Source organism: Odocoileus virginianus, chromosome 14, assembly GCF_023699985.2.
Source record: "Odocoileus virginianus isolate 20LAN1187 ecotype Illinois chromosome 14, Ovbor_1.2, whole genome shotgun sequence".
Classification (NCBI taxonomy): Eukaryota; Metazoa; Chordata; class Mammalia; order Artiodactyla; family Cervidae; genus Odocoileus; species Odocoileus virginianus.
Window position 1 is genome coordinate 10,218,798 of NC_069687.1, and position 26,965 is coordinate 10,245,762.

The 26,965-nt window shown below is 37.8% G+C and overlaps 1 long non-coding RNA gene across 1 annotated transcript; it reads left to right on the forward strand.

Annotated features, from left to right (window-relative positions):
* Nucleotides 1–627: 627 nt before the first annotated feature.
* LOC110149888 (uncharacterized) lies at nucleotides 628–26,696 on the forward strand. Its single transcript, XR_002317563.2, has 3 exons — nucleotides 628–778; nucleotides 18,385–18,471; nucleotides 26,486–26,696. It is a non-coding gene; the product is annotated as an uncharacterized lncRNA (long non-coding RNA).
* Nucleotides 26,697–26,965: the final 269 nt, after the last annotated feature.

Here is a 26,965-nt window from a genome sequence, read left to right on the forward strand (position 1 = left end):
TGATCTGCCATCTGATGTAGTAAATTTACTAAGATATTAACTCACCTTACCAATTCCTCTTCCATGATCTGATCACTTTCCACTCTCCGGGAATAGCTCATTGTCAGAGTCCCCTGGGGTGCATGGGGATCAAAACTGTGAATCCTAAAGAAAATCAACCCAAATATTCATTGGAAGGACTGATGCTGAAGCTGAAGCTCCAATACTTTGGCCACCTGATGCTAAGAGCCGACTCAGTGGAAAAGGCGCTGATGCAGGGAAAGATTGACGGCTCGAGGAGAAAAGGATGACAGAGGATGAGCTGGTTGGATGGCATCACAGACTCAGTGTATGTGCTAAGTCACTTCAGTCGTGTCTGACTCTTTTAGACCCAATGGACTATAGTCCGCCAAGCTCCTCTCTCCATGGGATTTTCCAGGCAAGAATATTGGAGTGGATTGCCAATTTCTTCTCTAGGGGATCTTTCCGACTCAGGGATCAAATCCTGGTCTCCTGCATTGCGGGCAAATTCTTCACTGTCTGAGCTGCCAGGGAAGCCTCAATGGACATGAGTTTGAAAAATCTCCAGGAGATAGTGAAGGACAAGGAAGTCTGGTGTGCTGCAGTCCGTGGGGTCACAAAGAGCTAGACAAGACTTAGCAACAACTGTGGTTCTAAGTGAGGCCAGTAGTGGATGAGTTCGGACTGAGGTGTGTTTTCCCTCCTTCAGCTTTGCTGTACCACTTTGCTTGCTCAGGAGATCATGTGATCTGATATTCTTCTCATCCATTCTACACAGGTAGGTGGCAGGCTGGTCTTTCCCAACTGAAGCACATGAGCAGGAATATATCATGAACTACATAAAAGAAACAATGTTATAATTGTTGATTAATACTAAAATACACATAAGAGAATGAGGAAGACTTAAATGTAACAAAGTTGTTGTTTTTCATTAGAATAAGTGATAAATAGAGTTTAGGCTTGGGATATAGGTGGAAGAGTAAGTTAAGGAGAGTACTTTTGACTTAACACTTTAAAAGGATATCACAGACTATAAATGTCATGTCTCTAGGTCTATTTTGTGTGTGAAAAAAAACTAAAATAAACATAATTGTTGTTAAAATATGACTATTTTTATATTTAATTTCCATTGAATGATTTCTCTTCTATTACTTTCATCTCATAAAACAGTCCATCGCATACACAGGTACCAACCTCCACACACAGGACATACACACACATACATATACACACAGACTCACTCACATATTTCTTATATGTAATTTATATACAGACTTACCATACGCTCTAGCAATTCAGCCCCTATGTTTCTTAAGACTCCAGGTATACAAGTTTTCATGGCAGGAATATTGATAATAAGTACAAAGTAGAATGATCCAAATATCCATTAGCTGACAAACAAAATGCAGTATAGTTGACCCTTGAACATCATGTTTGAATTGTGTGTCCATTTATATGCAGATTATTAATGGTAAATATTATAAGTACTACACAATCCATGATCATATTGATTTATTCATGTCTGTATCTTTTTCATATAATTAGACTTGGGAATAGGATGTCAAGAGGATCTAAACTATTCCAAATAATCTGAAATATTATACTTTTCAGTCATATATTTGGACTTGATATGAAACGAAATTAGGTTAGATCACATTTAGCAATTAAAAATTTTTGTATGAGGGAATATCTCTAAAAATAGACTTAAATATGCTTTTGAGTTAGAGGAAAAAAATTCAACTAGTTAAAAGCTGTTGAGTTCCAGTATTTTTTATTCATATAAATTACCATAAAAAGTGATGTAATCTAAAGGAACACTTGGAACAAATCAAAAGTGAATTAGTATTGTATTTTGTTCTCAATTTTATAGCCAATATGATTACTATTAACAAAAGAAATATTTGACACAGACTTTTATTATGAACATAGATACTAAACTAAGGTATATAAAACTATAACCAATTTAAAGGGAATATTTTCACATGAAATGATTTTCATCTTGTATTCACTTTTATGGACCCAATACACGTTGATGAAAGAAATAACAATAATTGAAAATGAGTACTTAGTGATACCTCATCTTTAAGAAAAATATTTTTGCAGTCTTTAATTCATGTGAACAATAAATGATAAAAACTCGTGCTTATATCATGACCAATAGAGAACTAACAAGCCAAAGCTTGTTTCAATAAACTGTCAAGGTCAATAGGATAATGATGCTATAAGCATATACCTAAAATTGATTTATTAGTATAAAGGCAATAGTATTCAAATACTACGATGTTCATTTTCTTAGAAAAATATGTCTGATTCAATCTTATCTTTTATATCTAATTTAGGAAATAGTCACCTCTGATTCATTTTTCTTTTATTAGAACTTCCTCAGTGAATGAGATTAATGATTAGATTTAAACTGCCATTTTTATAGATCAAATACAGGTTTTTGCTTTTAGTCACTAAGTCATTTCTGACTCTTTTGCAACCCCATGGACTGTAGCCTGCTAGGCTACTCTGTCCATGGGATTTCCCAGGCAAAAACACTGGAACATGTTGCCTTTTCTTACTCCATGGGATCTTTTCGAATCTGGGATCAAACCTAGGTCTTCTGCATTGCAGTCCAATTCTTTACCATCAGGGAAGCCTGTTTATTGCCTAGTCATTGTTTATTTGTACATTCAAGCATTTGTTTGTGTATCCAAGTCTTAATCTCCCCTCTTGCTTGTGAGAAGTTGAACAGTCCAGGGTAGGCTAAATTTCTAGATGTTTACTCCTTGGGGGTGGTCCATATTTCTCCTTGGCCAGCTATATTTAGAGATCTTCTTGACCTTTTTTGTTGTTGTGTCATCACAGTGATTATTGGGCAAGAGAGCAACTGCATAGAAGATTTAAGATTCTGGAATAAATCATCAAACCAGCATCATGACCACTATCTCTCTCTCTCTCTCTCTCTCTCTCTCACACACACACGCACACACACATACACACAACAACAAATAACATTCCCTGTAAGATACTTTGGAAGCAGTAACCCCAGTTGCCCAACTCAGGTCAAGAAAACAAACCCCATGGGGCATGAGAAACAACTTAGGGTGCCAAGTATCTTTTTCCTTAAGGCAGTGTGCAGTCTGTTATGCCTCACCTGTTCCATTGGTCCAAAACAACACAAAGGGTTAGCCATGGTACAGACACCACCATGACTGGCTAAGAGGAAATCTAGCCCAAGGTAATTGTTCATCATGACTTTTGACAACATGTTGAGACTGATCTGTATTCCGTTAGTTGCAAAAGTATTATCATTAATATTTTCAAAGTGAGGGACCAATTTGTTGCAACCTTTTCTGTTTGCACAATTCCGTTCCACTGGGAACAGTGCTCTGATTGTTCACAGAAACAATGAGTCAGTATTTCTCCCAGGTAGATTGCCTCCATAGCTAAGAATGGCCTTGTTTTATAGCTCGTGTGTTGTTTGTAATATCCTACCTTGGTTATCTATGGAAGTAGTGTGTTTGTACAGACAAATTTGGAAATACTATCCTGAAGTACAGGAAGCTTAAGTCTGAGACAAACAGCTCCAGGTATCTTGATCACAAAGGAAGTAGTACCTGGTTAGGACATGTGTATATCCAGAAGAAAAGATGTAATTACATAAGGTCAGAACTAAGGCCTTACATTATCTGGGCTATATACTTGGATCTCTACCAGTGTCTTCTAGCTGGCAAATAATTAGCTTATTGTCCTATGAAGGTTGTTGAATTCAAGTTTAGAATGAACTGAGGTCTAACAAACAGATTGTAGCAACTGGCTCTTTTTCTGGTTTGCCTCAGTCACTGCTGGATGTGAGCAGTTAAATAGTACTTCCTTTTCAAGTCTAGCTGCTATCAGCATAGCTCTTAAAAAAAAAATGACTAGAAGACATTTCTCTACCCCCTGGGTCTACGTGAGCTGCAAAGGGCTTTTTTAAAAAATAGGTCTAAAAGACCTTTGGTTACTAGTATTTAATAAGGACTACTATAGATAAGCTCCCCTGGTGGCTCAGATGGTAAAGCCTCTGCCCGCAATGCAAGAGGTTTGGGTTCGATCACTGGGTTAGGAAGGTATCCTGGAGAAGGGAATGGCTACCTACTTCAGTATTCTTGCCTGGGAAATCCCATGGACAGAGGAGCCTGGTGGGCTATAGCCCATGGGAGTCTCAAACAGTCGGACATGACTGAATTACTAACACTTACTGGTTATAGATGTGTTTGTTTAAGGTCATTTGCCCATGGAGGGGCAAGTGGAAGTACTATCAGGTATAGTTCTCTATGGTTTCATTTGATGAGACCAGAGTTACCTAGAGGCAATTTGTCAGAGAGTTTGGTGATGGATGAATCTGGCAGTCTATAAGACTAAGGGCAGTGGATCTCTGAGAATCCTTAGCACGGTACCGTCTCTCAGAAAAGTCTTCAAATCATGTCTTCAAATTTTAATTTATTCTTTAATTGTCAAATGTCAACCTAAGGATTGACTTCCTGGAATTTCACAGCTGTATATGTTGTTAACACCAAGATTTGCTGTTAACTGTTAAGATACAATAACTGAAACATATTCAAATCCCCTGGAGAGTGGAATCTGGATAAAATCCATCTGATGGTGTTCAAAGGTCAGCTCAAGATCGCTTTTTCTCTGATGTGTCTTCTAGTGCCCTGGAGAAGGAAATGGCAACCCACTCTAGTATTCTTACTTAGGAAATCCCATACACAGAGGAGCCTGGTGGGGTACAGTCTATGGGGTGCAAAGAGTCAGACATGACTTAGGGAATAAACAGCAGCCTTCTAGTACATGAAATCTGGTTGAACATTATGAAGAGAGATGTTCTGGAAAGATGAGCTTAACCCATTGGTGATAAGACTGGTAATAGTACATGAGCCCGTTGAAATATTTTGCCATGTCTTCATGCAGCAGAGAAGAGTCTAGTAAGAAGGAAAAATTCCTGAAGGTACCAGTCTTCCAGCTACCAATTCATTGGAAACAATAGATATGACTGGCTCAAAGGGAGTGAACCAGATGGCCAAGAAGGCTGGTGGGAGGTCCTTTGAAAAAGGGGGCGCCAGGTTTTCTGAAATCTTTGTTAGTTATAATGTAAGGATGACACTGAATCTTTCTACCTTTCCAGGAGATTGTAGTTAATAATGATAGTGTAGTATTTGAGTAACTGTTTATGCTTTAAAAGGTTTTTTTTTAATGTAATGAGTCCTGTGAAGTGTATGTCTTGGTCACTTTATAAAAAGTTGATATGGCTTGGAAACAAAATCAAGCAGCTTTTTAGCAACTGTAATTTCTGTTATTGTTCAGTTACTAAGCCATATTCAACTCTTTGCAACTCTATGGATAGCAGCACGCCAGGCTTCCCTGTCCTTCACCATCTCCCGGAGTTTGTTCAAACTCATGTGCTTTGAGTCGGTGATGCCATCCAACTCTCTCATCATCTGTTGCCACCTTCTTTTCCTGCCCTCAATCTTTCCAAGCATCAGGATCTTAACATTTTCAACTTATGCTGAAAATAGATATATAGTTACTAAACATATTCAAATCCCATAAAGAATAGACCCTGAATAAAAATGCATCTCAAGGTGTTCAAAGGGACCTTATAACCTTTGGACTGTGGCTGTATGTCACCTTCATTGTTGTGTTTTTGACAGTGAATGTACGCTGTGAAAATACATCAGCTATCTTTTTAAACATTCTCCACTAAGGTTGATTTAAGTCAGTCATTAATTGGTCTGTATCATGTTGAATAGTTTCATGGAGAAATTTAGCTCATCTCCATTTAAAGTCATCTGGTACCACCAAAGGTCTATCATGGGAGTAAGATTATCTGAAGAACATAACCAGATCATTTCATTCTGCCTTTTCAAAATCAGAGACCAAACACTGTAATTTATTATGGCCTCTTTGATTCACTCCAGAGATTTAACTTTTGAGGGTCTAGATAGAATTACAGCTGAATAAGTGTATCTATTTGGCTGGAGAATTTCTTTTAGTTTCATATTCTCTTTTTTTCATGGGTTTGAAGCTTCCCAGGTGGTACAGTGGTAGAGAGTCCATTTGCGAATGCAGGAGGCACAAGAGACAGGCTTGATCCCTGGGTAGGGAAAAATCCCCTGGAGGAGGAAACGGCAACTGCTGCAGTATTCTTGCCTGGAAAATGCCATGGACAGAGGAGACTGGTGGGCTACAATCCATGGGATCTCAGCGTCGGACACAACTGAGAGACTGAGCAGCACAGTGACAGACTGCTTTATAAGAGCTCTCTCTCTAGAAGCAGGAGTACATCTAAATGTTTCTTAACTTGCACTGCATTTTTATTTTCATTAGGTGTTACAGTAAATGAGAAAACTTTCTTGTTTACAAAGCATTCCAAAGTCATGTACTACTCCAAAAGCATACCCACTTGCAATATGTATGTGCACTCTGAACTTTGGCTAGTTGAAAAGGTCTAGCAAGTGCAGTAAATTCTTCCATCTGGGCAGATTTAATCTCAGATAGAGAATGGTATTTAAGGAGAATTTAAATTAGTGGTAGCATATCTTGCTTGATAACCTTCAGACTCAGCTTTGAGGCAGAAGCCATCAACAAGTAATGTGAAAGTTGCTCAGTCGTGTCGGACTCTTTGTGACCCCCATGAACTGTACAGTCCATGGGATTCTCCAGGCTAGAATACTGAGGTGGGTTGCCTTTCCCTTCTCCAGGGATCTTCCCAACCCAGGTCTCCTGCATTGCAGGTGGATTCTTTAGCAACTGAGCCACAAGGGAAGCCTGTCAACAAGTAATATTAGGTCAGTATTCTCTATGGGAGCCTCTGATACATCTAAGTGAGGTACCAAAAGTTTCCTAACCCTAAGATAATCCTAAGGTCCCTCTTATTCAGATATGGATTTGAGAGTCATGGGAATCAGGTTGTTATAGTGGTGAATAGTAATATGAGAGGCAGAATGTGACCGAATCTCATAGCAGCAGTCAGCTGGCTGTAAAAAGTGTTGTGTTGCTACTGAATGAGAATCAGGAGATGAAGTAGGCAGCTTAGAGCTAATTTAGCACAAGTATCCACAAGTTTCTAGTGGTAGCTATTGCCCTAAAACAGCAGATTAGCTTTTGCAACTGGGTAAAATGTGAAATCATGTAGTAAGTTATGGATTTTTTTATTGCTCCCATAAACCACCAAAAGGGCACAAATCACCCATGCACAGATCAAACAAAATGTATTTCGTAGTTAAGGAAGCTTTTAAGGAAACTACTTCAGGTTCTAGAAGTCTTGTTCATGTTTGGGTTTCCAAAGCAATGGGTCTCCTACTGAGGACTTACTCCATTCATAAAGGAGGGTGCTCCCAATATCTTCAACCCCCCATTAAATCTAGATATCTTCTCAATTGTTTTTTAAGAGTTCTAGGATAAGTGTGGATAGTCTTTAGTCTGTCAAGAGAGAATTTTTTTATTTTTTAATTTCACAGATAGGTCATGGCCTAAATATTGGACTGTGTTTGGGTAAAACTGTAATTTATCTTTTGCAACTTTATGTATTCTTTTCTTCTAACATTGAGAACAAGAAAATGTGATCCTTTTAGTAGTTTTACTTGTTCTTTCAACACAGTAGGGAATCATCTACTTATTGAATTAGAATTGAATTACAAAGGCAATTTAGGTCTTTTAAGTCTTGATCAAGGACCTCAGAAAAATAGGAAGGACCTTCAGTGAATCTCTGGAACATAAATGTCCAGGTATATTGCTGTCCTCCCAAGTGAAGGCATAAAGCTCTTGACTGTCCTGATGCACAAGCACCATGAAAAATGCTCACTGTACTACAATGAAGTAAGGTGGCTCCCGAGGAATTGAAGACAGAGTGATGTTTGGGTTAGGTACCACTGGGAACTCAGGGATGGCAATTTTGTTTATGGTCCTGACTGAACAAATAAAAATCTTGTTTTTTTTTAAGCTGGCAGGAGAATCTTTATTGAAGTATCCCTTTTGTTACGGTATTAAAAAGCATCCTGAGAATAGTCGAGGACCCCAAACCAAACAGCAGAGTTGAGACCTGGTGCTGACACCCTAGTTCAATTCAGTTCAGTTGTGTCCAACTCTTTGTGACCCCATGGGCTGTAGCATGCCAGGCTTCCCTGTCCATCACCAACTCCCGGAGTTTACTCAAACTCATGTCCATCGAGTCGGTGATGCCATTCAACCATCTCATCCTCTGTCATCCCCTTCTCCTGCCTTCAATCTTTTCCAGCATCATGGTGTTTTCCAGTGAGTCGCTTCTTCAGTTCTTCACATCAGGTGGCCAAAGTATTGGAGTTTCAGCTTCAGCATCAGTCCTTCCAGTTAATATTCAGGACTGATTTCCTCTAGGATGGACTGGTTGGATCTCTTTGCAGTCCAAGGGACTCTCAAGAGTCTTCTCCAACACCACAGTTCAAAAGCATCAATTCTTCGGTGCTCAGCTATCTTTATGGTCCAAGTCTCACATACATATATGACTACTGGAAAAACCATAGCTTTGACTGGGTGGACCTTTGTTGGTAAAGTAATGTCTCTGCTTTTTAATATGCTGTCTAGGTTTGTCATAGCTTTTCTTTCAAGAAGTAAGCGTCTTTTAATTTCATGACTGCAGTCACCATCTGCAGTGATTTTGGAGCCTAAGAAAATAAGTCTATCACTGGTTCCATTGTCCCATGTTGATGCAGATTTGATAATCGATGAGCAGCAAGGCACAATGGGATTCCATGGGTCCTGCCACTGTTCAAAGGCTGCAGTCCGAGGATGAGCAGTGCAGATGGCTTCTGCAAGAAAACCGAAAGTATATGAGGCCCACACAAATGAGAAAAACAGAAGCTATTTATTCAGAGCTCGTTGAAGTGAAAGGAGATTGCATTTGGCAGATTCGCAAAGTCAGGCAGTGGAGTGGGAAAGGTTTATAGTGTAAGATGAGAAAACTTCAGACGTGTTCTAACTGTTGGCACAGAGGCTGTTGGCACAGGGAATCTAGAAGCAGGTAACTAGAAGTGGAGCATCTCATAAATCAGTTAGAGGAACTTATTTGGCTTTCTCTAGTCAGCCCTGACTTTTCAGCAGAAGCAAAAATGTGGAGAGCTGGCGGTCCCTGACCAAGTTCTGATCTCTCTGGGTCTAAAGCTGGAAGAGGTTGGTGTGTGGCTTCCTGAGCTGATTGTTGCAGAGATTGTGACTCAGACTTACCTTATCATGTGTGATCTGACTAGTGCCCATTGTATATTTAGCCTCTCAGTCACCATTAGGAATAATATTATCAACAAGAGGTTATGCTGCAAAGGAAGAAATTTTGTTGCAAAGGAACAAGCAGGGCTTCCCCGGTGGCTCACAGGTTAAGAACCCGCCTGCCTATGCAGGAGACATGGGTTCGATCCCTGGTCTGGGAAGATCCCACAGGCCCCAGAGCAGCTAGTCTCATGTGCCACGGCTGCTGCATCTGTGCTCTAGAGCCCAGGATCCACAACTCCTGAGCCCTCTCGTCACAACTACTGAAGCCCTAGAACCTGCGCTCTGCAACAAGAAAAGCCGCAGCCATGAGAAGCCCGTGTACCTCAAACAGAGGTTAGCACCTGCTTGCCACAACTAGAGAAAAGGCTGTGCAACAGTGAAGATCCAGCACTGCCAAAATATAAATAAACAAACAAAAAGAAAGAAATAGCCAAGATGGGAGCAGAAACTTCTGGAGCACATAATCCACTCCTATTTTAAGTTGCCTTATAAGAGCATACATAAAGTCCTTGGCGAAGATCTTGGCATGATTATATATCATCAACATGTTTTGAAAGTCTGCCTATAAAAAAAAAAATCTCTCAAACGTCAATACTATATGTCCCTGCCATGTCAGAGTTCAGGCCAGAGTAATCTACTATAAAATCCCTTGTAAGAATTACCCTCAAAGAGAAGGGCCAAGTTTGTCTTTCCTTTTGTAGATTCCCCTAGAAGTTTCATAAGATCATAATTTCATGTAACTTTATGTGAATTTTAAATTCCTGAGTGTATTTTTAATGAAACTGTGTACATGTGTCCTAAAATTGGGAGCAATCTTACTGACCTTCATTCTTGGGTGTCCAATCTTAAATTCTCACCTTTTCCAGACTAGGCTTCCTTTCTTTTACGTATGATTCTTTTTCTCATAAACCTTTCAGTAGTTTAGTTCCCAAACACTGATTCCCACCCCCTACCTCCAATATCTCATCACCAGCATCTGGGTGCAGCTAAATCTACCTTTAACAATGATCTTGCGTCTATTTCTTTCTCTTTTCTTTCACTGACACTTACCTAATTGAGGTTCTCATTAAGTTTCTCATGGTGTAGTGCTTTCTCACATTCTAGTCATGCTCAGCCAGATCCAACATAATCATTGCTGTCACGTTAATTCTCCTCAAGGCTATACCTGGCCATTTAACTGTGCTATTGAAAAGCTTCACTTATTCCTTTTATTTTACAGAGTGAAGCCCAGACTGTGTAGCCATGTAGTACACTCCACTTCACCATCTTCTCTTACCTCCTTTTCCTATTTATGAGCTCCTGTAACTCTTAATCTGGGCTTCTCATGTTATTTCATATTTTCAGCTCCACATCAAATTTATCTATGCACATGTCCAAAGTTTCACTGATAGAAAAATTTGAAGTTACATATCCAAGTCTGACTCATCTTTCCTTCTTTACAGAATTTAGGATAATGGACAACATTTATTAAATAACAACATTGAATAATTGAATCAATATGCTTATATGTAGAAATCAAAAAACATGCAGTGATAGTGGCAAAATGTAAGCTATCATTGGGGCAAAATTAGGTGCTCCAGTATCACAGTGGTTAATTTCTATACTGAATATTTTGAACAGAGTATGGATGTGAGGTGAATCTTGCATGAATTATAGGATTTTCTCCATGGAATAAGGGAAAACATCATGGTAAAGATGAGGAATAATTTCAGGAAAGATTTTGGTATCAGTTACAATGAGCATCTTTAAAAAAACATATTGAAGTATAGATGATATACAATGTTGTGTTTAATTTCTACTGTATAGCAAGTGACTCAGATATACATGTATCTATTCTTTTTCACTTTCTTTTCCATTATGGTTCATCACAGGGTATCGAATAGAGTTCCCTGTGCTCCACAGTAGGACCTTGTTGTTCATCCATCCTATTTACACTAGTTTGCATCTGTTAATCCCAAACTCCCAGTCATTACAGGGAGCATCTTAATCTAGTTAGATAACAGAATCTTGAGTGTCATTGAACTTATCCCCATTTTCCCCCTACCCTTTCATTTATCTCTTTCTTAAGTATCAAAATAGATACAGAAAAAAACAACGCTGTGGATAAAAACTAGAAATTAATTGGCACAATAATATAAACATGTGATTTAAATATTTTGCCCTAACTGTGATAAACATTAGTAATTAAAGTTGTAAAAAATAGCTTTAACTCTGCAGTGACAGAAAGAGAAGAAAGTGGGATAAGACATATGTTTCTACTTGATCTGATTTCAAGAATAAACACTTGCTTACTGTGGAAAGCATCATAAGGAAGAGCTTTTAAGTTATCACTTTAGAGACTTTCTGGTGAGATCTGTGTTTTACTCTGACATAAACAGAATATGAAAGATTAGTTCCATCTTTTTTCTTTTTTAACTTAGTAAGAAAGAAATGTTCCAAAGGGTTCTTTAATTAAATGTCAGTTAACCAGAATATTACTCTGTAAAGCAAATGGGTAAGTTTGATATGGCCATGAAGATAAGAGAAATTTTAGCCTTCCTAACAAAGCTTGTTTTTTTCTCATATGCTGGGAACTGTCATTTACCATGCCCAGTAATGATTTTGAACACCGCTAGCTCGAGGGAAAGATGAGAGTCAGCTGGATCAATATCTGGAGAGGAAGCTCTTGGATAAAAACAAAATGCATAGCTATGATGTCTCAGATTGTTTTTCCATCTTGGGAATTTTTAACCAGTGGGATCACATTCCAGGAAATGTGGAAATGGCTAGGCGGTGCATAACTGAATCACTTTGCTGTATAGCAGAAATTAACACAACTTTGTCAATCAACTATACTTCAACAGAAAAAAATGATTCTCACCTTTGTCTCAAGGAGGATCAAATAGTACAGCATAGGGAAGAACAAAGCAATCTTTTAGCCGTTGTCAACCCAAGGATGCTGTTACTCACCACCATACACCTACTGGCTTGAGAATGGTAGCTACGCATCCTTTCTAGGATAAATGTCTTCATACTTTTTCATAATAGCCAGGAACAGAGAGGCAGAGAGGTGTATGGTCTTGAGGATTCTTTTCCACCTTGCCCTGGATCAGAAAATGCTTTGGCATAAATCTAACTTGTCCAAGTATCTTTAAGATTCCCCAAGAAAGGACAAAAGTCAGATGAAATATTACTTTTTTTTTTTTTATTAAATGTTCCCCGGCTACTCCGGCCAAGAGTGATTTAAGTGGCTATAACTGTCCAGTATGGCTTGCCCCACTTACAGGATGTTAATCACATTTCACCTTGAAGCCATTACCTGTCAGGCCAGCTCACTAAATTTCTTGGCAGGTAGAATGCTGCTTATAACTCTGAGGCTAGTGTTTTGCATATGAAAGGCACTTGCTTGATAGCTTTTTTTTTTAAGGGTATAATTTTATTGTTTACAAAGTAGTTTGAAATCCTTCAGGTGAAAATGTAAACTGCTGTCATTAATCATTTCCTACTATGTCTTATCTCCCTGTGTATTAGATTGATAAATTTATTTTGTCTATTGCTATTTTGATCCCAGGTGATGTCCCTGAAAGCAAATATAATTAGGCATCTCCTTGGTTTTTATAATTTGTGATTTCTGTTCCAGCTCTAGAGAATATCATTTATGCTGACCTAAGCAGTATATATTTGGTTATATTTTATGATCTGCATTTTCAGAATGGTTTTATTAATTTTATATATTTACTTGAATATTCAGGCACCCTGTGTTGAGGTTGCGCTGCCTTTATTTCATCATGGGCCATTACTAAGCGCTCTTTACATTTTGATGGCTAATCCCTTAAGGCTGAAGTTTTGGGAGCTCATGTGTTTAAAGGAGGTCCAAGATCATGTACAATCCTCAGAGGGAAAATGGGATAATGGACCAATAATTGCTGCTGATTGCAAAAACAGATTTTCACCATTTCATGAGATAAAAGGGAGTGTTGTTTAATTGCTGTAAATGTGTCCTATTCCTTCAGGAATTGGATTCAGATGATATTGCAGTATTACACCTGGGAATCTAAATATGGTTTTGTACTGATTGCTCATTATTATTTTTAGATCTCTGTAACCTCCTGTTTTAATGTGCTACTCTATGAATACTCTGATAATAGTGTGAAACACCATTAATTCCATTAATGTTATGCCAGTATTCAAGAAAGGGGTCAGTACGTTTGGTCCACTTAAAATTTTACTTTAAAGAAAGGTTACATAGTTTGGTATGCATAAAAAGGAATTATTAAATAAAGTGAGAGATACTATGTTTATTTTAATGGTCTTTGCTTCTATTATTACATGCAACCTTAATAAAACAATTGTACAATCAATTGAAAGTGAACCTGGCAAATTAGCTTCTTCAACAAGAGAGATGTTAAACAGAAGCTTATTTTACAAACAGTGATACTATCTGATAGATAGCTGAGAACTGAATTTCTTTTCAAGAGATCTAAGTTGTAATTCTTGCTTGAATCTTTAGTTATTGTTGAAACTTTCCTTAAATTTCTCCCTGTCTTATTTTCTCCATCTCTGACATTAGACACTTTATAGTTTCATTTTCAAGATGTTTGTGAAATCCTTTGAAGTAAAGCAAATACAAAAGGTAAATAGCATGAAGCAAACTATTCTTATGAACACTTATCAGCCAATACCAAAATAGCAAGCATTTCACTGGTAGCATGCATTCATATTTGAACAGTAAAGCAAACATTACACAAGAAGTTCATCACATTTTTGTTTCTGTTAGTAGCTATCCGGATACAAGTTCAAGTCATTTAATGTCTTCAGGTTTCCTGTTAATGGAATCACAGCTTTAGATTATTTTGATGGTAAAAACTTACATGAAAACCTACATGAACCTATATGTATGGTATTTGTGTATTTCAAATTCTGAAAGATGATGCTGTGAAAGTGCTGCACTCTATATGCCAGCAAATTTGGAAAATTCAGCAGTGGCCACAGGACTGGAAAAGGTCAGTTTTCATTCCAATCCCAAAGAAAGGCAATCCCAAATAACACTCAAACTACCGCACAATTGCACTCATCTCACACACTAGTAAAGTAATACTCAAAATTCTCCAAGCCAGGCTTTAGCAATATGTGAACCATGAACTTCCAGATGTTCAAGCCGGTTTTAGGAAAGACAGAGGAACCAGAGATCAAACTGCCAACATCTGCTGGATCATCGAAAAAGCAAGAGAGTTCCAGAAAAACATCTATTTCTGCTTTATTGACTATGCCAAAGCCTTTGACTGTGTGGATCACAATAAAATTCTGAAAGAGATGGGAGTACCAGACCACCTGACCTGCCTCTTGAAAAACCTGTATGTGGGTCAGGAAGCAACAGTTAGAACTGGACATGGAACAACAGACTGGTTCCAAATAGGAAAAGGAGTACATCAAGGCTGTATATTGTCACCCTGCTTATTTAACTTATATGCAGTGTACATCATGAGAAACGCTGGGCTGGAAGAAGCACAAGCTGGAATCAAGATTGCCGGGAGGGAGAAATATCAGTAACTTCAGATATGCAGATGACACCACCCTTATGGCAGAAAGTGAAGATTCTAGAACTAATGAGCCTCTTGATGAAAGTGGAAGAGGAGGGTTAAAATGTTGGCTTAAAGCTCAACATTCAGAAAACTAAGATCATGGCATCCAGTCCCATCACTTCATGGGAAATAGGTGGAGAAACAGTGGAAACAGTGTCAGACTAATTTTCTGGGCTCCAAAATGACTGCAGATGGTGACTGTAGCCATGAAATTAAAAGATGTTTACTCCTTGAAAGGAAAGTTATGACCAACCTGGAGAGCATATTTAAAAGCAGAGACATTACTTTGCCAACAAAGGTCCATCTAGTCAAGGCTATGGTTTTTCCAGTGGTCATGTATGGATGTGAGAGTTGGACTGTGAAGAAAGCTGAGCACCGAAGAATTGATGTCTTTGAAACGTGGTATCGGAGAAGACTCTTGAGAATCCCTTGGACTGCAAGGAGATCCAACAAGTCCATCCTAAAGGAGATCAGTCCTGGGTGTTCATTGGAAGGACTGATGCTGAAGCTGAAACTCCAGTACTTTGGCCACCTGATGCGAAGAGTTGACTCATTGGAAAAGACCCTGATGCTGGGAGGGACTGGAGGCAGGACGAGAAGGGGATGACAGAGGATGAGATGGCTGGATGGCATCACCGACTCAATGGACATGAGTTTGAGTAAACTCCAGGAGTTGGTGATGGACAGGGAGGCCTGGCGTGCTGCGATTCATGGGGTCGCAAAGAGTCGGACACGACTGAGTGAACTGAACTGAACTGATATGTGAGTAGGTTTTAATAAAAAATGAAAGCTGATAGTAAATAATTTAACTTGGTTACATCATTAGCTGAAAGAAACTTCTTAAATTTTGATTTCTATTTTTTGGCCACACCACTTGGTATGTGGGATCCTGCTCTCCCATTTGGGGTTCAAAACCATGTCCTTTTCACTGGAAACACAGTCTTAACCACTGGACGAAAGTGGTTAAGGAAAGTCCCGAAAGGATATTTCTTTGGAATGTCATCCCGTTATTGAAATAAACAGATAAAAATTTCTCTAAAGAAACATCAGAGAAATTTTTGTTTTGGGGGGTACAGAGCATATTCTGTTTAAGGACCTTATTTAAAACATTTGAAACAGTTAGTATACTGTAATGGTCTTTATCTTTCTGGCTTACTTCGCTCTGTATAATGGGCTCCACATGGCTAATTCATTTCAATGTATGACAAAAACTACTGTAATGATGTAAAGTAATTAGCCTCCAACTAATAAAAATAAATGGAAAAAAAAATAAAAGGATAAAAAAAAAACAAACATTTGAAACAGTTAAGTCGGAGTCTTTTCTGAAAAGTCATTTATGCATTTTACATATGGTACTGGAACTTCTTCCACTGTATAATTTCCTTTTAACAGAGATCATGGAATTAAATTTTTTTCTTGCAAATACTATTAAAGGTGAAATCCCAACACTGCTAATGTTCATGCATACTTCCAAAAGAAAATATCAGGACTTGGATAATTCACAGAAAACCAAACAATCCTAATCCATACTGTGTGTGAATAGAGTTAATTTTATGAAGAACTGAGTCCAAATAATATAAAATTTACATGTGAAATATCATTTTTTCCACCTTGGAGTCAGTTGCTTTATTTTGTTGATTTCACTTCTGACATCTAATTAGGTGAGGAAATGACCTTTATTTATTCCTCTTTCATTCATCATAGGGGAGTGTGTGGAGCTGTGTGCCAAATTTCACTGACAGGAAAGGGGGAAATTGTTTAAAAACAACCCTGGGGCAGAAATGTCAGACACTTGCAAGCCTGATTCTATTTGGTACTCAGATTAAATTCTCTCACATGAAACTCTGTACAAGGAGTTTTCTTGATAGCTTTCCTTCTACTGTTACTGCTCAAAGGAAGGAAACAAATATATAAATCTCACACCCAAGCTCTCAATAGAAAAAACGCTCCACCAACTCCGTTTCATTTTTTTTCACCAAAGAAGCATGAGAGAAAACACTAAAATTCTGAGTGTTATACTCTTGTGTGTTGTTCCTTTTTTTAAAGCTTCATTTAAAAAACACCTTGCAAGGAAAATATTTCTAAAGTTGGATTTGAATAAAATCATTGAGAAAATTAACTGTATACTTGAAATGATGGAGGCTTTTGCTCTTAAAATCTTTTTCAGATTGGCTTAAAATACATACTTCCAAAGAGACAAGAACATTTCTCATTATAGCATCCTTAGAGAAAACCATGGATTTAGACTGGTTTTTCACAGAGGAGAAAAGATCAATTAACTTGTAATCACTGAAGCAGCATAAGTTTTGGAAGGCTAAAGGAGGCACTCCTTTCCGTGTGTCAAAAAATTGATTCCTGGTTCTGAGTTGTAACAAAGGAACTCTTGATTTTTGTAGATGCCTGTGAGTCACATAGAAATTGCCCATCCAAAGCAATCAGGCAGTGCAGAGGTGAATTTGAAGAGTGATCTCAGGAACTGAACACCAGTATCTTAATACATGACATTAAGACAAGGGGGATCATGTCACTTTGTTCAAGATAGCTAGTAAAATTTTAGTTATCATTTCAGCTTGTTTTATAAGTATTCTGTTTGAAAATTTTCACTGTATTATTCTAGAGATGATAATTTATTAAACGTATCCTTTTCTCAAAACTAACACAACATTGTAAATCAACTATATTTCAATAAAAAATAAATACACTTTAAAAGTACCCTTTTCTGTAATATTACCAAAACATATTCTATGTTTTAGAAAATGTGAATAACCCTCTATCCACAGAGCTTATATTTCTCTTTGTTTTTCAACTCATTCATCAAAATCAGGTATGTGCTTATTTCTACACTGTTGTATGCAATAGTGCTGTGATTAAAATAACAATACTTCTCCTTAGCTTTTTTATACTATTTAATTTGACCAAAAAATCAACAGAATGTTGTGTTCTATAATTAGAATTTTTAATGCCTTTGTAAATAGAGTTATGGATTTGGTATTTTAGCTTTTTAAAATTCCAGGGTGATTTGAACATAATTCTGCACAGATATGAGAAGATTGATGACTGGTCCATAAAATATAATATTAGTTCATTGAGGCAAATCACCCTTTTTTAGGAGATGAATCACTTTTATTTGTAAAAAATTCTAATTTAAAGGTATGCATTTTTAGATAAACACCTGTGGTGTGGTTTTGTTCTTATTATGCAATTTAATTCATCTTTAATTGGAGGATAATTGCTTTACAACATTTGTTGGTTTCTGCTATATAACCGAGTGAATCAGTCATAAGTATACAAATGTCCCCTCCCTCTAGAACCTCCTGCCCACCTTTGACCCCATCCCACCCCTCTAAGTTGTTACATGACAATGTGAATAAACCTTTTCTTCACATTCTTCATGTGAAGATTCGTGAAAGATTCTTCATAAGATTCTTCAAGACTGACAGCTGAAAAAACTTTGCAAGATTCAGTTTCATCAGAATCACCTATGGGTATAATATTTCATCACCATTCAATTTATCTTCCATCTGATTATAATTGTTTTTAATTTATATTCTAGAAACCTGTAAGCTGCCCCTTGAACAAGTCCCACGTAATTTTGATGTTTGCACACTATGGTCAGCTCCATTGGATTGCACTGTACAAGGTGGGGGCTACTACTTTTAGAGTCCTAGGATATGAATATTCTGAATTTTAAGATTTATGATTCATAAAAATACTTTAGAATATTTTCTTTTCACTGTCATCAAAAGGTGACATGTATTAACTAGAATAGAATATGTCATAGATATCATCTTATCTCAAAGAGGGATTCCCTGGTGGCTCAGATTGTAAAGAATCTACCTGTAATGTGGAAGACACGGATTCAATATCTGGGTCTGGAAGATCCCCTGGAGAAGGGAACAGCTACTCCAATATTCCTATCAGGAGAATTTCATGGATAGAGAAGCCTGGTGAGCTACATGGTCTGTGGGGTCTCAAAGAGTTGGACATGACTGAGCAAATAACACGCAAACATTTAGCATAAGAGAATGTTTTAAATTTATTTCCTTTCATGAGAAATCCAAAATTGTCTCTGAATTATGAATCAAATCAGAAGACCATAAAACCAATCAAGTAAATATAAATTGACTAGAATTGTTCATGAAGTATGAATCTTTAATACCTTTGTTCTCACTATTATTGCAGGCTATTTCTGTGGGGAAAAATAATTATTTAAGAAGAAATTTTATTTTTCATGGCTTCAAAACTAATATTGACAAAATTAGGAAGCCAAACACAAAAATAATTAGTAATGCCATATATCAGTTGTAATTTTTGAGCAAGAGTATTTGAGACTAATAAATTCTTGTCCAAATTATCTATCAATAATTTGGTTGATAATCAAATATTTGATAATCAAATCAATAATCAAATTAATATCAATATATTATTTATGGTCAAAGCACATTAAGGCAGGAGTCTTATAAAGTAATTTATGTAAATATAAAATTCAATTATCCAATCTCTTTCTTGAACATTCACTATTATTGACATTTTCTGAATAGACTATTTTTAAGAGATCTCAATTTTTGAGAGACTACCTTGCCATGCTAAGTCGCTTCAATCTTACCTCTTTGTGATCTCATGAACTGTATGTAGCCTGTCAAGTTTCTCTGTCCATGGGATTCTCCAGACAAGAATACTGGAGTGGATTGCCATGCCTTCCTCCAGGGGATCTTCCTGACCAAGGGATTGAATCCACCTCTCCTGTGGCTCCCACATTGTTCAGTTTTTCAGTTGTGTCCAACTCTTTGTAACCCATGGACTGCAGCAAGCCGGGCTTCCCTGTTCATCACCAACTCCTGGAGTTCACTCAAACTCATGTCCATTGAGTCAGTGATGCCATCCAACCATCTCATCCTCTGTCATCCCCTTCTCCTCCCACCCAATTTTTCCAAGCATTACAGTCTTCTCTAATGAGTCAGTTCTTCGCATCAGGTGGTCAAAATATTGGAGTGTCAGCTTCAGCATCAGTCCTTCCAATGAATATTCAGAACTGATTTCCTTAAGGATAAACTGGTTGGATCTCTTTAAAGTCCAAGGAACTCTCAAGAGTCTTCTCCAACACCACAGTTCAAAAGCATCTATTCATTGGCACTCGGCTTTCTTTATACTTCAACTCTCACATCCATACATGACTACTGGAAAAACCATAGCTTTGACTAAACAAACCTTTGTTGGCAAAGTAATGTCTCTGCTTTTTAATATGCTGTCTAGGTTGATCATAACTTTTCTTTTAAAGGGCAAGCACCTTTTAATTTCATGGCTGCAAGCATCATCTGCAGTGATTTTGGAGCTCCCCAAAATAAAGTTTTTCACTGTTTCCACTGCTTCCCCATCTATTTCCCATGAAGTGATGGGACTGGATGCCATGATCTTAGTTTTCTGAATGTTGAGCTTTAAGCCAACTTTTTCACTCTCCTCCTTCACTGTCAACAAGAGAGTCTTTAGTTCTTCTTCGCTTTCTGCTATAAGGGTCATCTGCATATCTGAGGTTATTGATATTTCTCCCGGCAATCTTGATTCCAGCTTGTGCTTCTTCCAGCCCAGCATTTCTCATGATGTACTCTGCATAGAAGTTAAATAAGCAGGGTGACAATATACAGCCTTGATGTACTCCTTTTCCTATTTGGAACCAGTCTGTTGTTCCATGTCCAGTTCTAACTGTTGCTTCCTGACCTGCATACAGGTTTCTCAAGAGGCAGGTCAGGTGGTCTGGTATTCTCATCTCTTTCAGAATTTTCCACAGTTTATTGTGATCCACACAGTCAAAGGCTTTGGCATGGTCAATAAAGCAGAAATAGATGTTTTTCTGGAACTCCTTTGCTTTTTTGATGATCCAGTGGGTGTTGGGAATTTGATTTCTGGTTCCTCTGCCTTTTCTAAATCCAGCTTGAACTTCTGGAAGTTCATGGTTCATGTGCTGTTGAAGCCTGGCTTGGAGAATTTTGAGCATTACTTTACTAACATGTGAGATGAGTGCAATTGTGTAGGGTACATCATTGCTGAATGTCAGTTTGGATGATTCATACGCTGGAATCAAAATTGCTGGGAGAAACGTCAACAACCTCGGATATGTAGATGACAGCACTCTAATGGCAGAAAGTGAAGAAGAACTAAAGAACTTCTTGATTAGGGTGAAAGAGGAGAGTGAAAAAGCTGGCTTGAAACTCAACATTCAAAAACTGAGACCATGATGTGACCCTTCATGGCAAATAAAAGGGGAAAAAATGGGAGCAGTGACAGATTTTCTTTTGGGGGGACTCCAAAATCACTGTGGATGGTGACTATAGCCATGAAATTAGAAGACACTTGCTCCTTGAAAGAAAGCTCTGTCACAGTGTATTGAAAAGCAGAGGCATCACTTTGTCAACAAAGTTCTGTAGAGTCAAAGCTATTGTTTTTCCAGAAGTGAAAGTTGGACAATAAAAAAGTTTGCGCACTGAAGAAATGATGCTTTTGAATTGTGGGGCTGAAGAAGACTCTTGAGACTCTTGGACAGAAAAGTGATCAAACCAGTCAATCCTAAATGAAATTGACCCTGAATATTCATTGGAAGGACTGATGCGAACCTGAAGCTACATTACTTTGGCCAATCAATGCTAAGGGCTGACTCATTGGAAAAGACTCAGATGCTGGGGGAAATTGAAGGCAAAAGGAGAAGAGGGTGCCAGAGGATGAGATGTTTAGATAGCATCACCGACTCAGTGGAGATGAATCTGAGCAAACTCTGGAAGACAGTGGGGGACAGAGTAGCCTGGTGTGCTGCAGTCCATGGGGTCAAAAAGAATTGGACATAACTTAGCAACTGAACAACAACAAAATGGACATGGGGGTGCATGTGTCTTTTCAAATTATGGTTTTCTTCTGGTATATGCTCATGAGTTCTTCCTGCAACAAAGTGTCCTTTTGCAAATAAACACACTTTGGTTTCAATAGTATGTAAATAAATATTTAGACCAACTAAAGTTCAGTGATGACCTGGACTTTATGATTTCTTCCATGGTGATTTATGCATCATTATAGATTCACACTTAGGTAACTTTCATTTTATGTTGCTGCCAGAATGGAATTTTTATTTTATTGAATACATTTTCCAATTGTTACAACCATTTTATATAAGGCTACCTATTTTATACTGATCTTGTAACCAGCACAATTGTTGAAATTTAAGATAAATTCAGTTTGTTTTTAATACTCTCCTAAATAACATTTTAGCCTTAACAATGGTAGTTTCACTTTTTCCCTTCCAATCGCAAATATTTTTATGACTTTTTGTTTTATTGTATAGGATAGTTCTTATTGTGTTTTTATGTTGATACTCCACCAGAGTGGTCATCTTTGATTTATTCCTGACATTAAAATACATGCGCCAACTTTTTTTCTCATTAAGTAAAGTGTTGGCTGTAGAGTTTTAATGAATACACTTATCATTTTAAGAAAGTTTCTCAGTTTCCTCTTTTGTAACTTCTCTTAAATGTGTGTTGAATATTTCTAAGCCATTTCCCTACTGATCATTCGGGCTCCCCTGGTGGCTCAGACGGTAAAGCGTCTGCCTGCAATGTGGGAGACCTGGGTTTGATCCCTGGGTCAGGAAGATTCCTTGGATAAAGGAAATGACAACCCAGTGAGTACACTTGCCTGGAAAATGCCATAGATGGAGGAACCTGGTAGGCGACAGTCCATGGGATCACAAAGATTTGGATACTACTGAGCAATTTCATTGGTTCATGGAGGTTTTATTATAATCATTTTCAGATTTTTTTCTATTTAATATGTTAACATATGAATTGCATTAATAGACTGCCAAATATAATAGCTACTTCTGCTTGCTTGGAATAAATTTTGACTTGCTTTATAACTTTTCTAATGCATTGCTGGATTTAGCTTCTTGAGTTTAATATTTCTTTCCTGAATACATGTGTACATAGGATATGATGATATGTGAACATTTTCTTCTTCTGAGAAAATTCTTGACTAGTGATCTTTTCTCTTTTATTACTTTTTCCCAAAGAAACAGTCACCGGAGGTTTGTATTGTTCTTACTGAACATTTTTGCATTGCTACCATTTTTTGCTTTCATTTCATTTCAGTTCAGTTCAGTCGCTCAGTCGTGTCCAACTCTTTGCGACCCCATGAATTGCAGCACGCCAGGCCTCCCTGTCCATCACCAAATCCCAGAGTCCTCCGAAATCCATGTCCATCGAGATGGTGATGCCATCCAGTCATCTCATCCTCTGTCGTCCCCTTCTCCTCCTGCCCTCAATCCTTCTCAGCATCAGGTGGCCAAAGTATTGGAGTTTCAGCTTCAACATCAGTCCTACCAATGAACACCCAGGACTGATCTCCTTTAGGATGGACTGGTTGGATCTTCTTGCAGTCCAAGGAACTTTCAAGAGTCTTCTCCAACACTGCAGTTGAAAAGCTTCAATTCTTTAGTGCTCAGCTTTCTTCACAGTCCAACTCTCACAACTGTCCATACATGACCCCTGGAAAATCCACAGCCTTGACTAGATGGACCTTTGTTGGCAAAGTAATGTCTCTGCTTTTTAATATGCTGTCTAGGTTGGTCATAACTTTCCTTCCAAGGAGTAAGTGTCTTTTAATTTCATGGCTGCAAGCTCCATCTACAGTAATTTTAGAGCCCAGAAAAATAAAGTCAGCTACTGTTTCCACTGTTTTCCCATCTACTTCCCATGAAGTGATGGGACTAGATGCCATGATCTTAGTTTTCTTAATGTTGAGCTTTAAGCCAACTTTTTCACTCTCCTCTTTCACTTTCATCAAGAGGCTCTTTAGTTTTTCTTCACTTTCTACCATAAGGGTTGTGCCATCTGCATATCTTAGGTTATTGATATTTCTCCCGGCAATCTTGATTCCAGCTTGTGCTTCTTCCAGCCCAATGTTTCTCATAATGTACTCTGCATATAAGAAGACATACAGATGGCTAACAGATAAATGAAAAGATGCTCAACATCACTCATTATCAGAGAAATGCAAATCAAAACCACAATGAGGTACCATTACACGCCAGTCAGGATGGCTGCTATCCAAAAGTCTACAAGCAATAAATGCTGGAGAGGGTGTGGAGAAAAGGGAACCCTCTTACACTGTTGGTGGGAATGCAAACTAGTACAGCCACTATGGAGAACAGTGTGGAGATTTCTTAAAAAACTGGAAATTGAACTGCCATATGACCCAGCAATCCCACTCCTCAGCATACACATCGAGGAAACCAGAACTGAAAGAGACACGTGTACCCCAGTGTTCATCGCAGCACTGTTTATAATAGCCAGGACATGGAAGCAACCTAGATGCCCATCAGCAGACGAACGGATAAGAAAGCTGTGATACATATACACCATGGAATATTACTCAGCCATTAAAAAGAATACATTTGAATCAGTTCTAATGAGATGGATGAAACTGGGGCCCATTATACAGAGTGAAGTAAGCCAGAAAGATAAAGACCATTACAGTGTACTAATGCATATATATGGAATTTAGAAAGATGGTGACAATAACCCTATATGCAAGGGAGAAAAAGAGACACAGATGTACAGAACAGACTTTTGGACTCTGTGGGAGAAGGCGAGGGTGGGATGATCTGAGAGAACAGCATCGAAACATATATATTATCAAGTGTGAAACAGATCACCAGTCCAGGTTGGATGCATGAGACAAGTGCTCGGGGCTGGTGCACTAGGATGACCCAGAGGTATGGAATGGGGAGGGAGGTGGGAGGGGGATTCAGGATGGGGAGCACATGTAAATCCATGGCTGATTCATGTCAGTGTATGGCAAAAATCACTACAATATTGTAATTAGCCTCCAACTAATAAAAATAAATGGAAAAAAAAGTTAAATAAGGGGGGTGACAATATACAGCCTTGACGTACTCCTTTTCCTATTTGGAACCAGTCTGTTGTTCCATGTCCAGTTCTAACTGTTGCTTCCTGATCTGCATACAGGTTTCTTAAGAGGCAGGTCAGGTGGTCTGGTATTCCCATCTCTTTCAGAATTTTCCACAGTTTATTGTGATCCACACAGTCAAAGGCTTTGGCATGGTCAATAAAGCAGAAATAGATGTTTTTCTGGAACTCTCCTGCTTCTTCGATGATCCAGCAGATGTTGGCAACCTGATCTCTTTTTCCTCTGCCTTTTCTAAAACCAGCTTGAACATCTGGAAGTTCACAGTTCACGTATTGTTGAAGTCTGGATTGGAAAATTTTGAGCATTACTTTACTAGTGTGTGAGATGAGCGCTATTGTGCAGTAGTTTGAGCATTCTTTAGGACTGCCTTTCTTTGGGATTGGAATGAAAACTGACCTTTTCCAGTCCTGTAGCCACTGCTGAATTTTCCAAATTTGCTGGCATATTGAGTGCAGCACTTTCACAGCATCATCTTTCAGGAGTTGAAATAGCTCAACTGGAATTCCATCACATCCAGTAGTTTTGTTTATAGTGATGCTTCCTAAGGCCCACGAGTTCACATTCCAGGATGTCTGGCTCTAGGTGAGTGATCACACCATCGTGATTATCTGGGTCGTGAAGACCTTTTTTGTACAGTTCTTCTGTGTATTCTTGCCACCTCTTCTTAATATTTTCTGCTTCTGTCAGGTCCCTACCATTTATGTCGTTTATTGAGCCCATCTTTGCCTGAAATGTTCCCTTGGTATCTCTCATTTTCTTGAAGATATCTCTAGTCTTCCCCATTCTATTGTTTTCCTCTATTTCTTTGCATTGATCACTGAGGAAGGCTTTTCCACTTTAATCTTTATTAATTCATTTGCTTGATTCTCACAGGTTTGGTTTGTGGTTCTAACGTTTAAAAGTATATGCTTAAATTATTTTAATTTCACTTTTGCCAAATGATGAGATGTATTTTGGCCTTAAGTTTTTCTCTGAGGACTACTTTGTTGATATTTAATAATTTCTAAAATATAATGTCTTCTTCATTATTTTCTGTATGTTATTAAAATATGGTTTGATTTCCTTTTGGCCTTAGAGTTCCTTCATTATCATTAAAAATTTTCTGACATTTATAGCAATTCATTTTTCATATTTTCTTATTTTCCTGCTTTACTAAAGAATATAATGAGCCTTATTTTTAGCTTAATGTAAGTTTTTCAAGTGTTTTATTGGTAATTTCTAAGAAGGTGCATGTGCTTAGTCGCTCAGTCATGCCTGACTCTTTCCGACCCCATGGACTGTAGCCCTCCAGTTTACTCTGTCCATGGGGATTCTCCAGGTAGGAATACTGGAATGGATTGCCATGACATCCTCCAGGAAGAAGGTGCAGAGATAAGCACAAATGGAGTAGTTCATACAAGTGCATCAATTAGATTCACGTAATTTTTTGTATGTCTTGTTTTCCCCCCATTTAATCTGAACTCATAAATGTAAGGTTTTTTTAATCTCTTTATGTTACCTTCTTTCTATACATCCCAAAATTTATATTTCATGAAATATTATGTCATTCAGTTTAATAAACAATACTCAGTTCTGGTAGATTTGTAGAGCTTTGTACTTATCATTGTAAATTTAATTTCCATGTTTGTTTAATACCTTTGTGCTGCATATAACCTCAGCTAATATGCTTACCCCTACTTTCTTAGGAAAAGAAAGAGTTATCCCAGGAATATTATACTCTTCCTTGTCTACAGACTGTTTCATCCACATGTCACTTCTGGATATATGAATATCATCCAGAAAAAGAGGAGGTCTTCTTGGCTCAGCAAGAAATATGTTAATCCTCCCTGTGTGTGTGTCCTTTTATTAAATAATTGCATCTGCATCCCTTAGTTGCTACAAATATTCTACAAATAAAATGATTTTAAATGTGGTTAAAATCCCCTGCTTTGTACTATGCCTTTGTAACAGGTGAACACACAAAATATACTAGAGAACTGATGTCCAGACTGAGATTGTTCATAAGAAGGAAGAGCTTCAGACACATTTTTTTGTTTGTTATTGCAGTGTTGCTGAAAATAGATTTTTAACATATACCATCCCACACTTCCTTCTGTAATTATATCCACTAGACATGATGCCAGATTTCAGTGTTTGGCATTATAAAAAGTACATGTATTTATTTT